Below are 18698 nucleotides of genomic sequence, written 5' to 3' on the forward strand. Positions count from 1 at the left end.
TGAAAATGTTTAATTGAAATTTGTGTTAAATTGTTTGAAAGATATAACAAATAAACAGAAGCTTTCTGAACCAGTGAATCCCCATTTAGAATTATATCATTTATACAAAGGTGAAATTGATAAAGAAACATTTTAGCTATAAAATGTTTGAGTACTTTATCAGCCTAACACCTCAACTTTATCACTTGAGTATTACTTCCACTGATACTTGACATATTTTGTTATCAGAACTAAAACTAAAAAATGGGTAAAAAAAGTAAATTGTAGAACAGTCATAACAAATTTTTAATTTAACCTCACTAATAAATTAATAAAAATTAAATTGTTTGTTGTAGATTAAATTTATTAATCTTTTAATAAACAGAATTATGTTTATCGACAAAAAAAGTGAACTCTAATAAAATTATTTTAACTGACATATTAAAATTACTTGTAAGTTCAACCAGACATTAAAAGAAAAATAAACTGTCAAAACAGAATAAAAACAAAGAGGAATTTTAATATATTAGTTCAGTTTACCCAGAGGTTAGTTCACTGGCATTTATATCAGCTAGTCTTAGATTCAAATTAAGACAAAGGACAAGCATTCTTTTACCTAAGACTATAACAGCAAAAGTAATGATTTAATTTCCTGTACTTAAACTTTTAACATGAAAAAACTAAATCTCTCATAAAGATTAAATCTCTCTAGGTTAAATCTCTCATAAACTATCATTCATGTAAAACCAGTTTTCAATATAAAGTGTAGCACAACTTAATCTCTCACCTGTATTTATTTTATCCCTGTAAAATATTTAACCACAAGATGGACATATTGCTGAAATACTTGTCAAAATTTTCTTTCAAGAACTCCATACTGCTTAGTACATCAATCAGTAAGTAAATAAAAATCACAACTTATTAAACCAATAAAAATAAAATATTAAATGCAGTAGTACAGTGTAGTCGATGCATTTTTCTTTTTTTATTATTTACGGAAAAATATTCACAACACTCAGTAAAGATATAAACAATTATGTTACCAGTAAGGAAGACATTGTCTAAAACTCAACAACGTAGCTGAAGATGTAATTTCACAATAATTAAAAAAATACTCCTCAAAAGCAATTAGATTTAACTACATAGATGAGTTAATTTTGATTTTCACTTTGTTTTGTCGCATATAGCAAATTGAAATGTATCCACTTTTTTCTACAAAGAGATGAATCAGATAAGATATTTCATGTTGATGTGAATATAAACATGTAATAACCATTAAAAAATTAAAATTCTGAGAAACCATTTCTTCTGCATAATGCTCTTTATGAATGTTGGCAGTCATTTAAATTTAGGCTACATAGTAATTGAAAAATATGCTGGAGAGCACCATGTACATATTTTTATTACTGAACTCATATGGAAAATGGTTTATTGCAGTTTTTTGCTTAAAATTTTTATTGTAAAGTCAAACAAAAACAATGTTCACCTTAAAATTTTGACAAAATCTTTTCAGTTTTTACATTTACTGATATTTATATTAACTGATCAATTATTCATAGAATGCCGGTAAAATAACATTGGGTGAAGAGAATAAAAGTATGAATAAGCAGATGCTAAGTCTAAGTAATTGTATCCTCCCTAATCTGGAAAATTTAGTATAATGGTAGTTAATCTTAAAGCTTAGAAACATCTTGGTTTTCGCTTCAACTATGCATGTATCATCATTTCCGTATATGTTTCATCTGTTGGTTAAATCATGTCACCCCTCTATCAAATCAGTAGTTCTGCCACCAGTCTATTCGTATTCATCAACGGAAATACGGTCCTTTAAACTTATCAATTTAATTACATCATCCAGTGAAGGTGAAGAATATGAGAAGAAAATGGTGAACAAACAATTGTTACTAAATTTGCTGTCAGAACACCTTGCATTTGAAAATTCTAGAATTCCTAAGGTTGTAGAAGAAAAAAGTGCATGAGACAGTATAACCGAGCAATAATGTCATGCAACCGGGAGAGAAATCAGTGTTGCCCAAACGAATAAAAACTATTGACCAACATGAAGAGCCAGATGAAGAAGAAAACCAACTGAAGGAAACCAGGAATAAACTAATTAAATTACAAGGTTGGGAAAAAGATCTATTGGTGTTACTTGGCAAGAAGAAAATCCTGCATTTAATAAAATGACTGGAAATGTTTCAGTAGGCGCGAAAAAGGTTTTGTAAAAGGAACAAATGAATTTTGGTACTAATTAGCAAAGTGACAGTAATTTCTCAGCAGATACGACCTTCTCAAAAAACATAATACTACCTTCAACCTCATATGTTAGACCTGGCACGTAAAAAACCTGATGTAAAATAAAAATGATAATAACAAAGATTTTTCACCGCCTCTCGGTTGCAAAGGCTAGTGCTAATTCAGCAATTCGAACTCCTGAAAATTCAAATTGAATGAGATAAAAAAGAGCTTGAGAAACTGAATAAATCTATAGCTGACAACTCAACTTAAACAGATTTCTGTTACTAACCCTTATCCTTTTCCTTGACAATAAAATAAATAAACTAGTAAAATAAAAAAGGAAAATTGAACAAATGTGTGTGTGTGTGTGTGTGTGTGTGTGTGTGTGAGAGAGAGAGAGAGAGAGATAAAAGTTGTAACATAAATAAAAAATGAGTTTGTTAACCATTATTTTTTCATTGTTTTCCTTCTTTTCTTATAATTTTCCTTACTCGTGAGAGGATTTGGATTTTATATTTTTTTTATTAAATTTTGTTACCATCATTTTTATAAATTTATATTACAATTAATCTTATTTTTAAAATCTTGTTACTATAACTTTTATGACCAACAAATTAAATTATAAATGTAAATTTTATATTTATAAAATTATATAAAATTCAACATCTCCTGGTGCTTCTCTTCATCATGAACTTTGTTGGCATTGTTGTCATGCTGCTCCCTGATATGTTCTTCAAAGTTTCACCTTATATAGCTTATTATTTTGGAGTTATATTACACTTTTAATAATAACTACCGGGCGATGATAACGCCCAAGCGTTTTTCGCCCACAATCAACCAAAAAAAAAAAATCTTTGTATGTTTTAAACAATTTTAAAAATTTCCTTTTTTAATTTATTATCACCTCTTAGGGAATATTTTCTAAAAACTGAATTTTACCCGAATGCTTCCCCTTGAGTAAAATGAAAAAAAAAACTTTCACGCAGTTTTAAATTTTTAATGATAAGCCGTTTTTTTATTAGAAAATAATACCAATAAAAATACTTATACCCCTCCCGTGACTGAGGAACTACCAAATTTCGAATTTAACTTCTTCTCTGATGTACGAGCCTCTAAATTTTCAAACTGTCGAAAACATATTTTTCGAGATAATATATATATGATAATATATTAATATTAAACATTTTAGTTATTTCTTTATTTTGTTGAGCATCTTTGGTTCAAAAATTAAAAGATTAAATATAATCAAACAAGTGATTTTATGCTTAATATTTTTTTTTTAAATCAATAAAATTAAAATTTGTTATAAATCATAGATATAAATAGAAGTTAAAATGATTGAATTGAAAAAAACGAATTGCATAAATAAATTTTGAAAAATGAATTGCGTAACTTGACCGGCGTAGCCGGGAATTTTTATAGGCCATTATTAAATTAACACTTTCTATTTTGTTTTAAATTCATTCTCTTCCAAACACGCACTTGGAGTATTTATTGTTTAACAAAGAATATGTAAGAGTGTCTTTGTTGCAGATGTCAAGGAAAATGCATGTCACAAGTTATATATAGATAAGTAAACAATTCTCTTATCTATCCAGAAGTAGCTTTTATTTACTTAACTTAAATTTAATGTGCGATTTGTAACATTTCTTTTTAAATGTATTTTTTTCATAGATATTTTATCACGTAGTTTAATAGTAATAAATAACTGTTTTACTAAAATGATATATTTTGATGGAAAAAAATACAATTTTTCCACTCGATATGTTTTAACTTTATTTTATCTCTGGTTTTAATGTTACAAATAAAATAAATTACATAATCATTTGTTTGTGAATAGTTTTGTGATTAAACTTTATGATAATACTACATAGGTTTGCCCTTCCCTGTTAAATAAGATCGTGGACAATTTAGAACAGGATTATTTTGGGAGAGCTTTTACATTGAAAAAAAGAAATATAAAAATAATTTTGATAACACGTAATCAAAAAAGCACTACGAGATAAGTAAAATTCTGATATCTGTGCAAAAATTAGTTTAAAAGAGTTCAATTTTATTTATACATTGCAGCTGAAATCAAAGATAATTTTTTTTTTACGTAACACTTGTGAATTACAGATCAATAGTGTGATCCACCTGGTTGGTGTAGTGGTGAACGCGTCTTCCCAAATCAGTTGATTTGGAAGACGAGAGTTCCAGCGTTCAAGTCCTAGTACAGCCAGATATTTTTACACGGATTTGAATACTAGATCGTGGATACCGGTGTTCTTTGGTGGTTGGGTTTCAATTAACCACACATCTCAGGAATAGTCGAACTGAGAATGTACAAGACTTACACTTCATTTACACTCATACATATCATCCTCTGAAGAATTATCTAAACGGTAGTTACCTTACCGTAGGCTAAACAGGAAAAAAGAGAGATCAGTAGCGTACCAATGAACTATGAAATATATATAATACGTCATTAGGATAACGGTAGAGTTATATTTCAGAATGGTAAACAATAAAAATGTTAAATCTTTTTTGACTAAACGTATCAAATATTTTTCATTCATTAAAATAGTTATTTTATTTAACTGAAAAAAATAATTATAACTGAAACTTATAATAACTGAAAATAATAATTTTATTTAACTGTTAAATAAATTAATTTTTTATCTATATTGCATTACATATTAGGAGGATTAAAATTAAAATTAAACAGAGGGATTCAGGAGGTAAGGGAAATAAATTGGGAACTGTTTCTAGAAACTGAAATAAGGAAAAAAATCATACAAATCTATGTCCGAAAATGGTTTCTTATCGAGTTATGGCTAACGCAAACTTTCTCCCGGATTTCCTTTGTTCTCTCGGTGAAATGAGGTCTTACTGAAAGTTTGAAAGCTGAAATAAGGGGTAAACTTGATGGTTTCTTATGTTTTTTGACCTGAAAAATCGAATAAACAGGCCTGTAGTTTCTGTGATATCCAACTAAAATGAAAATATTCGGTGACGAAAAACACTTTTTTTTAGGTTTGAATTTTGTTAAATGACTAATAATTGCGTAAATTTTGTTATCAAAACTTATTAGAAAATTTAATTCTGAGAAAATTGGTGTAATAAAGTCTATGAGAATAAAAAAAAATTATTATAACAAACAAAAAATAACAGAAAAATGTTATGAATGAACCGAAATGAACAGAAAATGTTATGAATTTGTAAAAGCTTTTCTATAAAAACTGCATATCTAAAAAAATATTATTTAAATATCGTACTAAAATGTAAAAAGTAATATTTTCAAAAGTAAAGGACTACTGAAAAATTAAGTTTAGCATACGAAATAATTCAATTCAATTCAAGCGTTCATTTTCTCTAAAGCATTCTTGTTACAAGGTTTTTTATCAGTTAATTTTGAATTGTCCAATTCTTCAATCCGTACTCCATTAAGGGATCTAACTCTACTGGGGCTAACGTACGCTTGCTCTTCAGCAAAGATTTTTGAACCCAAATAGACAACAGCATAGTCTACAGTACTTCCTTACAGTTTGTGCATTGTTAATTCCCATGACTTTGGTCTTGCCCAACAAAGTAGTAGGAGGAAGACAGAGAGTGTCAGTAAACCATTTAGTTAGGTCAGGTTATCTCCGGCCATGTCTGAAGAATTTAAAAAAATAGGGAATTCCAGGTGGATGAGGAGGCCTGAGCCTTTATTATCAACCTCCTCAACCTCAGACGGTGAGGGCTCCGTAATGGATGTAGGACCATCCACCCGGGCAGAGACTATCCCGTTAGTAGAGTCTTTCAAAAAATCGAAGGGAAGACCTGGCAGTCATACCCCACTTATCAAAACGGTCCAGGATGATCTGGACCATTTGATCAAGTTTCTGGAGCTCCCCCGCAGTGTGGGCTCAGGTGCGAGGAAGAACATTCTTCCTGGTTTGACAAAAATACGTGAGGTCCTTTCTGCTGTGGAAGAATACGAGACCCTCCCCACCAATCCCGAGGAGGTCAAGATGCTTCCAAAAGTAGTACCGACCTCAGCCCAGCCCAGGCGCTATGCTGAGGTAGTTAAAAGCAAAATGGAAAGCCAGCCAGGCGACGAGAAAACCAGAGGTTCTCTTCATAAACAAAGCGGAGGATTCCACAAATCATCGAAGGATCTTAAAAACAACTTTCAGGCTGCCCTTCGTGACAGCCGAAAGGGCCTCAAAATTCGAGATATTAAAGAGACTAGGAAAGGTTTGGTATTCATTACAGATAACAAACAGACAGCCCGAGTTATCTTGGACTCTCCTGCCGTCAAAAAACTTGACGTGAAGGTGGACCCCAAACGTAGACGTAGGCCCCGGGTAATTATGAAATTGACCGCAGTCTGTCCGATGGGGAGGTTCTGACTCTCATTCGAGAGCAGAATACTGATTTGGATGAGGCTGCTTTCAGCAAGGAATGCAGGATGGTCTTCAAGACTGATGAACGTGATGCTCAGCGGTATTTAAAATACTTTTAAAAAAATATTACTGTGATTGGTACTCTATTAATTTACAATAAATTCCACCATTAACATCGATTCACTTTTCAACTCGTTTCCTTACATCTTCTATCGCTAACCTAATGATATCTTCACGTTCCTTGATGGGGGCAGCAGCATTGAGAATGCGAGCAATCAGTTCATCATGTGTCTACTTTATACTTGCATACCTCTCATTTCATCCATCCCAAAAACAGTAATCTAAGGGAGTAAGGTCCGGTGATTTGGTAGCCAATTTTCCGGCCTCTAAATTCGGTCCAATCCATTTACCGGTAAATGTTTCACTTAAATCTTACATCATTTGTGAAATGTGCTGGTGCTTCATCAAGTTGTTAGTTCATTTCAATTCGTTTACCCAGTGGGAAATTTTCAAGCACTATAAGAAATTGCGGCAAATAGATGAAGAAAGTAGCATTTGGAAAAATATAGTTAAAAGAAGAAACAGACTTATAGGCCACATACTAAGGCATCCTGGAATAGTCGCTTTAATATTGGAAGGACAGGTAGAAGGAAAATATTGTGTAGGCAGGCCACGTTTGGAATATGTAAAATAAATTGTTAGGGATGTAGGATGTAGAGAGTATAATGAAATGAAACGACTAGCACTAGATAGGGAATCTTGGAGAGCTTCATCAAACCAGTCAAATGACTGAAGACAAAAAAAAAAAAAAAAAAAAAATAAGAAATTCATTGATTAATAATTCCAGATAATTTCTCCCCGTGATACGTTGTTCTAGTGTGAAAGAACCTATTAACTGTTTGTAAATCATGCCACACCAAACGTTCACCGAAAATATTGCTGGAAATTTAATTCAACTCAGCATGAGGGTTTTCTTCAGACCAGCGATGTGAATTCCGTGTGTTGTTTATGACATATACGAGTAAAAGTAGCTTTGTCCGAAAATAATACAAACGAAACTAAGTGGTAATTATTGATAACCCATTGACAAAACTGTAGTCGTCTGACATGGTCACCAAGCTGCAGGTATTGAATTTTCTGAACGTGATAAGGAAGCAGTCTGTGAACGTGCAATGTCCTTCATACTGTACTGTGTGGAATGTTGAATTTTGTAGAAATTCTTCGCGTGCTCTAGGACTAAGCTGTACCACCTTAAGAATGTTTTCTGTTTCATTAACATGCATCGATTGACGTTCAAATAAAACTTGAGCGCTGGGAAGTATGCCAATCTCACAATCATTATTAAAAATTCCCCACGTACTTTACGGTTTGGAATTACTCGTTTTTACAATTCATAGTAACTATTCGAATTGTTACAAATTTATAACATTTCTCTGTTAAGTTTTGTTTTTAAGGCGACTTTTTTTGTTTTTCATAGACTTTATTACATCAATTTGCTGAGAACTAAATTCTCTACAAGTTTTGATAAAAAAAATTTACGCAATTATTAGTCATTAACAAAGATATTGTATTTCAAACCTAAAAAAAAGTGTTTTTCTTCACCGAATTTTTCTGTTTTACGTTGGATATCATGAAAATTTTGGGAAATTTTATTTTATTCTTCAGGCCGTAAAACATAAGAAATCATCCAGTTACCCCTTGTATAACGCCTTAACAATTTTAGTACGACCTCATTTCATCAGGGAACGGAAATCTGGGTAAAAGTTTTTGCTAGCAGTTACTCGACAAGAAAGCGCTTTCAGACATATGTTTGTATGAACCTACCTTTTTCCTTATTTCAAGATGTAGAATTAGTTCCCAAATTACTTCCCTTTCCTCCTAAATCACTCTGTATAAATAGCCTAAATTAGTTTCTCTGAATGGTAAATCAACAGGGAGCCTATTGTTCAGTTAAGTTATTATTAAAAATATTTATTTGTCTTATTATCAAATTTAAAAATTAAACAACTTTAATAAATCAAACAAAAAAGTTTTGATTTTCTTTAATTAACGCTTCACTTTCCTAAATTACCCGAAGTAGAAATTTATAAGTATAGCTTTTGCACAAATACACACAATCTCAAACATATACACACTCATACCAACCATTTTCGTCTCACACATAAGTCTTTTATTTAAAATTTTAAAAGCAAGTTATTAGTATTTTAACAACATGTACGTTTCCATAATATATTATTCTGCATACAAAATTATAAAGGGAGTTTCTTGTATAAGAAGAATCGGCCAATCCAGACCCTTTTTAAGAAAATCTGAGATAAACTTTACATTTTGACACAAAACATTTCTGGATTTCTGAGTGGGGGCATCGATAAAAAAAGTTCCCGACCCCATTATTTTCAACAGTTAAGGTATTAATTGCCAACACCCAATTTAAAAATCATAATAGAAGAATATATAGTTGGAAAAAGCCAGGCGATACTACAAGGTATCAGATAGATTATATCATGGTTAAGCAAAGATTTAGAAATCAACTCGTCGACTGCAAAACTTACCCTGGAGCAGACATTGATAGCGACCATAATTTGGTGATAATGAAATGTAGATTGGGGTTTAAAAATGTGAAGAAAAGGTGTCAGATGAATCGATGGAATTTAGAGAAGCTTGAGGAAGAGGAGGTAAAGAAGGTTTTTGAGGAGGATATCGCAAGAGCTCTGAGTAAAAAAGATAAGGTAGAAAATGTAGAAGAAGAATGGGAGAATGTTAAAAAGGAAATTCTTAAATCAGCAGAAGCAAACTTAGGCGGAATAAAGAGAACTGGTAGAAAACCTTGGGTTTCAGACGATATACTGCAGCTGATGGATGAACGTAGAAAATATAAGAATGCTAGTGATGAAGAAAGTAAAAGGAACTATCGGCAATTAAGAAATGCTATAAACAGGAAGTGCAAACTGGCGAAAGAAGAGTGGATTAAAGAAAAGTGTTCAGAAGTGGAAAGAGAAATGAACATTGGTAAAATGACGGAGCATACAGGAAAGTTAAGGAAAATTTTGGGATACATAAATTAAAATCTAATAATGTGTTAAACAAAGATGGTACACCAATATATAATACGAAAGGTAAAGTCGATAGATAGGTGGAATATATTGAAGACTTATACGGAGGAAATGAATTAGAAAATGGTGTTATAGAGGAAGAAGAGGAAGTTGAGGAGGATGAAATGGGGGAAACAATACTGAGATCTGAATTTAAGAGGAATTAACATTATGTCAATTAAAATTAATTGACATTAGGAATTAAATATTCCTAATGTCAGGAAAAGATTTTTGAAAGTATATGTTTGGAGTGTCGCTTTATATGGAAGTGAAACTTGGACGATGGCTTTTGAAATGCGGTGCTATAGGAGTATGTTAAAAATCAGACGGGTGGATAAAGCGACAAACGAAGAGGTATTCCGGTAAATAGATGAAAAAAGAAGCATTTGGAAAAATATAGTTAAAAGAAGAGACACATACTAAGGCATATATATCACTATATATATATGCACTATATATATATCACTATATATATATTCAGGATAGTTATAGGCCACATACTAAGGCATCCTGGAATAGTCGCTTTAATATTGGAAGGACAGGTAGAAGGAAAAAATTGTGTAGGCAGGCCACGTTTGGAATATGTAAAACAAATTGTTAGGGATGTAGGATGTAGAGGGTATACTGAAATGAAACGACTAGCACTAGATAGGGAATCTTGGAGAGCTGCATCAAACCAGTCAAATGACTGAAGACAAAAAAAAAGGTATTAATTATTTTTTCCTATAGGTTTTCCGAGAAAAACGACATTTTAAGAATTTCTGAAAAATATTCTCAAGAAATAAATATCATCAAACAGCTCAAAAATCGTTAAAATTTCCTTATATCTCTAGAAATAACCATGTTTTTATTAGCCTTTTATTTATTTTTAAGATAAGGTTATCTGCAGAAAATGAGTACAGCTATTTCATTTACGGATGAATCATTGTTTTGTTTTGTTTAAAATACATTATGAATACATATTTATAAAATACTCAATTGTAATCAAGACATTTATTGACTCTTACTCATAAAAAATTTATTACAGCTTATTAGATGTACAAAGTAATCAAAATTGTTATTATATACTTTTTTATTACGTTCTCACCCACTTCCGTATTCTTATACTTTTACCACTTTTACATTATCAACATACAGTCAAACCTCTCTAATTCGAATCTCAAGGGACCCATGTTTTTTATCGATTTAGGGAGTTTTCTATTTAGAGGTAAAATAATGAAACTCGAAAATTGTACAGAAAAATTTCATAATTTAATAAAAATGTATGTTAATCTATAATGTATGTACTACAGTAGTAAATTACGTTAGAAAAGACAAAATGTATATAGTATTAAGTAAAAATTAAAAAAAAACTCTTCTGCAATCATCTGTGCTTTTTTTTGATGATTGGACCCCCTAAACTGATAGCATAATCTCTGCATTATTTGAACCGTTTTATCACGCATTCATCAGTATCGGCGAATTCTACCTCTCTTCTTCTTTTGCGGTCCACATTCGAAGAATATTCTTGTAAAAGGATCAATTTTCATTTTTTTTAAATTGTTGATAAAATGCTTGAAGGAATTCCAAATTCGTGAGCAATGTTTTTCTTTTTTTTTGTTACCGCTGTTTACCCCTTTTATAATCTTTATTTTATCATCGATAAGTACTTTATGTTTCCGCTTACTCTCATTATAAAACGCAGCTATTAAAAATGTACAGTAGGCCAATGTACCAAAGTTTAACCTTTTTAGATCATGTAGCCATTAAACTGGCTATGTACGGCGTCAGTTTTAAAACGCTGTTACAAAATCATTTTATATGGCATCTAAGTCGGTTATTTTGTTTTGTATTCACAAAGGAATCTTTTTTATTACACAATTTGAACGACATTTAAACGATGTAAAATGTTTTATTTAGACTAGAAAGAATATGACTATTTTTTCTCAGAAATGTGCTTGTGTGTGTGTGACTTGTGTATTATAATTGCTATGAGGATTACAGATTTATTTATTATTTACAAAAATAGCTTATTATATTAGCAACATATCGAGGTATTGAAACACATAATAAATTATGTTATACGGCACACAAAAAAAAGAAGGAATTTGTGGTTATAAATACGTCACTTTTACTTGAGGTCTATAAATATCTTTTCTGACAAATGATATCGGTAAACATGTAACACATAACGATTCGTAATGAATAACAGCATACAGTAAAAATTGTTTTTTGTCAATCTGAATACCTTTTTCAGTGGTGGGGATTTTCATAAAACGTACTTTTCTGAATCTACTTTCACTTATACTAACATATGTTACTAATTTCTGATTTATGACACGGGTTTTTCATCATATTTTGCCCAATTTTCAACCGATTTTCTTTAAAGTATTATTTTTAAAATCAACAAACTATGTTTCATAAACACAAAACAAACAAAAAATTTTGCTAATAAAAAACGCGGTAGAAATGCGCAAAAGAATTCTTTAATTAAATTATTGTAATTTTTGTACCGTTCCAATTTTTTTTACAAGCATAAAAAATATCCAATCGTAATGGTTTTTTTTTTGTCAGAATCTGTTAAATCTCTTTAATATACTGTAATTTTATGAAATTTTCTTACAAGAGCATAAGACTATTAAGAGAGGCAATCAGATACCAACATATTTTCGCGGAGCGCTAATCAACCGCAGATCATTGTGATGGGAAAAGGTTAAACAAAAATGTACGTAATCGAATCGTAAATTTTAAAATGAAACCAAATTTGAATTCCGAGAGAAAAACTAGTGTTTACGTAAAATCAAAAAGCATATTGTAGTGAAATCTGACTCATTATGTTACACGTAGCCTGCTGTAAGGAATATACCGGATATTACTCAGCATACAGTAGCATCGTATGCGTAGTTTTGTTATCGATTACTCCGGAGGTGACGGAAATAAAGTCGGAAGATGATTAACGTTAAGCATACAGTACTGGATAAAGTTCAGAGTCTACACTAACGATCACTATACACTATTAAACTGATGGTGATGTGTATAAACTATACTGAATACTGATAATCAATTACTTGTTAAGAAAAGTAATTATTTATTCAGAAAAGCGTTCTCTTAAAAGTTAGTGAATAAACATTTTCTTCTTCTTATAAGTAATTACATTTACAGTTAAGAGTTTTCGTGTAGTTTACTTTAAGTAAAAGTATTTCTTTCTCTTAAAAGAATGCTTTTCTTTAAGAAATTGCTGACGTGTCTAGATAAACCAAACGTATGATGTAAAAACATGTTCGTACAAAAATGGAAGAGCCTGAACGATTAATGTCCGTCCATGATGATGGTATTTCCGTTAAAGTTAATCATCTCAGTATATCACGTATTCCTTGCTAATCAACTCTACTTTTCAACTGGATTGTTAAACATGTCGTCAAGTGAAGAAGAAAAACAATTGTCGCCGGTTTCGGACGATGCCGATAATGTAGCTGATGGTAGGAAAAATTTGGTAAATACATTAAGAAATCATAAAGCTGTTTTAAATAAGTCTTCGGCCTCTAAATTTATATACGCTGAAGAAAAAGCACGGGCAAACATTTTAAAAGAATTCGAACAGAACACGGGGAAGAAAATGTCACTGGCAAAAATAAAGAAAATGCTTAACAATATGAAGCATGAAATTAAAAAGAAAACAGGCAACAAGACGATAAAATTATTAAATTGGGAGAAGGATTTGTTAAGTCTCCTAGAAGAATATGAAAATTCCAATTTCAAACAAACTCCAGGGGCAGCAAGTACTACAGTCGAAGATGGGTGGGATAAACATACTCCAGAAAAATGTGAAACACCGGTACACTCTGATTCGAATAATAGTAATGCCAAGCCGACTTGAAACAAAAAAACAAGTGACACTGATGAAATGGCTCCCTTTTCAAATAGCGAATTACAGAGAATTGTTCTCAATGAACAATTACAACTCATCAGAACTCAAATGAAACGAGAAGTGAAAATGAAAAGAGAAGAAATAAAATTGCACAGAGAATTACTGGAGTTTAAAAAATTGCAAAAAGCAGCGGAACACGGAAAGGAAACCGACAACACTTCGTTTGCAGTTACAATGAACTAATTAATGACCAATTCGATGTTTCTTATTTTAATTTGTGATATTTTTCCTAACATGCTTTGTAACTAAGTTTTCTTTTACCCCATCCTATCCTAATGAAAAAATAAATTAATTAATTAATAAAAAACAAACTAAAAAACCAAGTCGTTTAGCGGTCTTCACCAGTTATGTATGAGGCACATACGTACGTAAGAATACGTAGGTACGAACGTGTGTACGTAAAAACGTACGTTTCAGCCTACGTACGTAGTTCAATGCATTCGTATGAGCCTATACGTATATATAATAAAATTATTTATTTAATTATTTTTTAATTAAAAGAAAGAACATAAGAAAGAAGCCTTAATATTGGAAGGACAGGTAGAAGGAAAAAATTGTGTAGGCAGGCCACGTTTGGAATATGTAAAACAAATTGTTGTTTTTTCCTTCTACCTGTCCTTCCAATATTAAAGCGACAATTCCAGGATGCCTTAGTATGTGGCCTATAAGTCTGTCTCTTCTTTTAACTATATTTTTCCAAATGCTTGTTTCTTCATCTATTTGCCGCAATACCTCTTCATTTGTCACTTTATCCACCCGTCTGATTTTTAACATTCTCCTATAGCACCGCCTTTCAAAAGCTTCTAATCTTTTCTTTTCAGATACTCCGATCGTCCAATTTTCACTTCCATATAAAGCGACGCTCCAAACATATACTTTCAAAAATCTTTTCCTGACATTTAAATTAATTTTTGATGTAAACAAATTATATTTCTTACTGAAGGCTCGTTTCGCTTGTGCTATTCGGCATTTTATATCGCTCCTGCTTCGTCCATCTTTAGTAATTCTACTTCCCAAATAACAAAATTCTTCTACCTCCATAATCGTTTCTCCTCCTATTTTCACATTCAACGGTCCATTTTTGTTATTTCTACTACATTTCATTACTTTTGTTTTCTTCTTGTTTATTTTCATGCGATAGTTCTTGCGTAGGACTTCATCAATGCCGTTCATTGTTTCTTCTAAATCCTTTTTATTCTCGGCTAGAATTACTATATCATCAGCAAATCGTAGCATCTTTATCTTTTCACCTTGTACTGTTACTCCGAATCTAAATTGTTCTTTAACATCATTAACTGCTAGTTCCATGTAAAGATTAAAAAGTAACAGGAATAGGGAACATCCTTGTCGGACTCCCTTTCTTATTACGGCTTCTTTTTTATGTTCTTCAAGTATTACTGTTGCTGTTTGGTTCCTGTACATGTTAGCAATTGTTCTTCTATCTCTCTATTTGAACCCTAATTTTTTTTAAATGCTGAACATTTTATTCCAGTCTACGTTATCGTTGCCTTTTCTAGGTCTATAAACGCCAAGTATGTCGGTTTGTTTTTCTTTAATCTTCCTTCTACTGTTAATCTGAGGCCTAAAATTGCTTCCCTTGTCCCTATACTTTTCCTGAAACCAAATCGGTCTTCTCCTAACATTTCTTCCACTCTCCTCTCAATTCTTCTGTATAGAATTCTAGTTAAGATTTTTGACGCACGACTAGTTAAACTAATTGTTCTGTATTCTTCACATTTATTTGCCCCTGCTTTCTTTGGTATCATGACTATAACACTTTTTTTGAAGTCTGACGGAAATTCTCCTTTTTCATGTAATATATCATTCATAAAAAAAATTAAATTAATTTTAAATGTACAGAAGTTTTATATTATTATTACTATTTTTATTTATTTATTAATCTTTTTTTAAAAGCACAAGGTGACATCAAGACCCTCCTTTCACGTGGTTCAAAGAAAATCTTAATCGATTTCCTTACACTAATAAAAAAAGATGTTCTTAAATTGAATTGAAAACCTCCTTTCTTTTCTGAAACGATTAATAAAAAAATTTAAAAAAACAATATTTTTAATAAAAAAGTAGGAGATAAAAATTTACATTTTGTTATCCCATTTTTTACAATGATTCATAAATTTATAGAAAACTGAATAATATCGTTTTAAAAACACATGTTAATATCGAGTAATTAATATATACTGATATGTTACTTACGGTTATTAAATATGTCCTGTTGTAATCTACTGAAATCGGCTGTCAGATCACATATACAAAGGATGGACGAGTATTTTAACTTGATGTTTTTTAAACAGTTTTGAAATTGTTTTGACCAAATAAAAAAATTGCATACGTATGCAAAAAAATAGATTTACGTATGTAAATCTCGTAATTTTCCGAACTAAAGTTTTCTTTTAACCAGCTTAGAAATTAATAAATAAAATAAAATTTTCATGAGCTACACTGTAATAATAATTATTATTTATACACAACATTGCACTGATATAGAAGGTTAATTAATGTTTTATGAATTTATACAAATACGGGCAAATAATTAAAAAAACAAGGGCTTATTCAAAGTTCAGAAAACGAGTTAAACTCCTACACTTTGTTATCAACAAAGATATTTTTTTTATTTTTAAACGCATTTTTATATGAATAGTTCGTTACGTAAATTACATAGGTTATTTACAATTACCAATATTAATTCCTTACCTCTATCAGTAAAATATATTTTTAATCGATATATGAAAAAAATTTAATACTATAAAGTTATTTACTTCTTAAAGTAAATGTAAATTACAGAAAATTTTAAAGCGTGAATTATGTCCGTCAATATGTCAATATTTATCATCTATACAATGTTCAAAAAAATTATATATCCTGTATTTATGAAAGGTGAAAGAAAACGATTGATTACTTATGAGGATATTATTTATGTTTTAGTTAATAATGCAAGTAATAATTGTTTCATGCGTATATTCCATTTTATTGCTGCAGATAAACTTGTTATACCTCAGGCTAAGATGTTTAGTCTAATGGAAAGATCATAATAAATAATATGTGCTGTCAAAGTTGAGGAAAGTATCACAGAAACAGAATATAAAATGTTCATAAAATACATACAGAGTGATTCAAAGAAACGGGAAATTTTAAAAATTAAATAACGTTAATGAAATTTTTTTTTAAAATGAATCATTCTGTATAACCAAGATCAACAAAAACAACACTACCACCCTCTGCAGTTTTGTCTATTGTTACTTAAAAGGTAAGATTTGTAATACTAATTTTTATGATAACAATAAATCTCGATCGCGCGCGTTTGTTTGTTTGTTTGTGTGTGTGTGTGTGTGTGTGTGTGTGTGTATTATAGATGCTGTTATTATTGGTGTAACCTTTGGAATGGTATTAAAAAGTATGTTTTATTCGTATGTTCCAGTTACGAAAAATGTCATCTCCACATGTTTTACATTCCATCAATAACAACATGGCCCTTTCCGGATGGAATCTAATGGATTGTAATTTCATTTACGTCGTAATAGTCCTAGAACAGCATAGGACATTTGTGCTGGACCACCTGAAGACGGAGACTAGACAATTTGACGGCAACGTTAAATGGTGGATACATAAATAATTTTTTTCATTATATGTACTAATAATTTTGTTTTCTTTCAGCTATTAAAAAATACTATTCGAAACACGTACTGATACATAGCATTTTTGTTACAGGTACGTGGTAGTCAATGTGGAGATGGAGAAAACAGAGTGGAGGAATCGACAGAAATCATACTACATAACCTTAATCTACACGAAAAAACCTAAACGGCAATTAATGTAGACATTAACAACGATCTTACTGATCAACAGGGGCGGGATTCTGACGAAGAATTGAATTTGAATGAGATTCTCACCCGCTTTATTTCGAAGGAAGTAGGTGGCTACTGAACAAGGTTAAACGTATAGGTCTAAATATTGTTCGGTACCGCCCACTATACGGCAAAGAGAGTTCATTCATGAACTCCCACCGCAAATTCAAAAGAAAAAAGCGGTCATCAATGTTAAAAATACTAATGATCAAAAATGCTTACTACGATCACTTTTGGCCCATCTGTTTAAACAACATTATCGTAACCACTATCTATCTGGTTATGTTAAACATGATGGGAAAGTAAATATGACCGATATCGAGCACTCTGTATAGGTGGAAAATATTGTTCGATTCGAGCGGCAGAACATGGAGATTAGCATAAATGTAGAAGGGTATGAACTGTTAAAGGACGATTTTCGTTTATATACAGTTCGTATAACCGAGCATCGGAATCGCACACACATGAATCACCCGTTACTTGTGGCAGGCGACAACCGAGAAAGGTTTCATTACTGTCTCATTAACACCAAACACGGATAAAACGAATTATCACAACTACTGAGCGGACTGACAAAACAAAAACTTACATCGATTTAGTTCATCCAATACTCTTATTGCAAAACAAAACCTGGATATTGTCGAACGAAAGGGTCATGGGCTACAACGGGTTAAGATGCCCGATCCTAATAAGGAGAGGGAATGCATTGTGTTTCCGGGATTATTCATCCACGCTACGTGCATCGTACACTGTTTATGGTGATTTTGAGTCTTTTATAGTACCGATTAACACCGCTAACCCTCAACCGCATACAGTTTCACCAATCAAGTGGACCTCCACCTGCCTATGTAATCTTTGATGAAAAGGAAGGACGAGTGTTGGGGAAAATACTTTGTGGGTTGGTGTTCCTACAGGTCTAGCCTCTGCAGCTTGTCTTCCCACTAAACACAGAGCTGCAGAACACGTTGTACTATACACATACACTATACCAGTTACAATATATACGCTTACACAACATCCTGCACTGTTTCTTATTACATTTAGACTCGGTTGTGTTGAGACACCTTACGAAATCCAACCATAACCGAAGGTGGAAACTATCGTGCCAACGGGTGGATGGCTCTACGTAGTGAGTGTTGAACGATGTCCTCTGGGCGAACTCAGTTGTATTTAGCTCTATCTGTATGCGTGGGCTCTGCAGAGGTGGTCTCAAATTTCCCCAGTACTCGTGGGACTAAAATTAGTACTCCAC

The 18698-nt window shown here is 31.6% G+C and overlaps 1 protein-coding gene across 1 annotated transcript in view; it reads right to left on the reverse strand.

Moving 5' to 3' along the window:
- LOC142317280 (protein Malvolio-like) overlaps positions 1 to 15941 on the reverse strand; it is a 134095-nt gene extending 118154 nt beyond the window's left edge. The window contains exon 1 of the mRNA XM_075353714.1: positions 15798 to 15941. The gene's annotated coding sequence lies outside the window, so the exon portion shown is untranslated. The remainder of the gene's footprint in view (positions 1 to 15797) is intronic.
- Between the last annotated feature and the right edge of the window lie 2757 nt (positions 15942 to 18698).

Source organism: Lycorma delicatula, chromosome 1, assembly GCF_047948215.1.
Source record: "Lycorma delicatula isolate Av1 chromosome 1, ASM4794821v1, whole genome shotgun sequence".
NCBI lineage: Eukaryota > Metazoa > Arthropoda > Insecta > Hemiptera > Fulgoridae > Lycorma > Lycorma delicatula.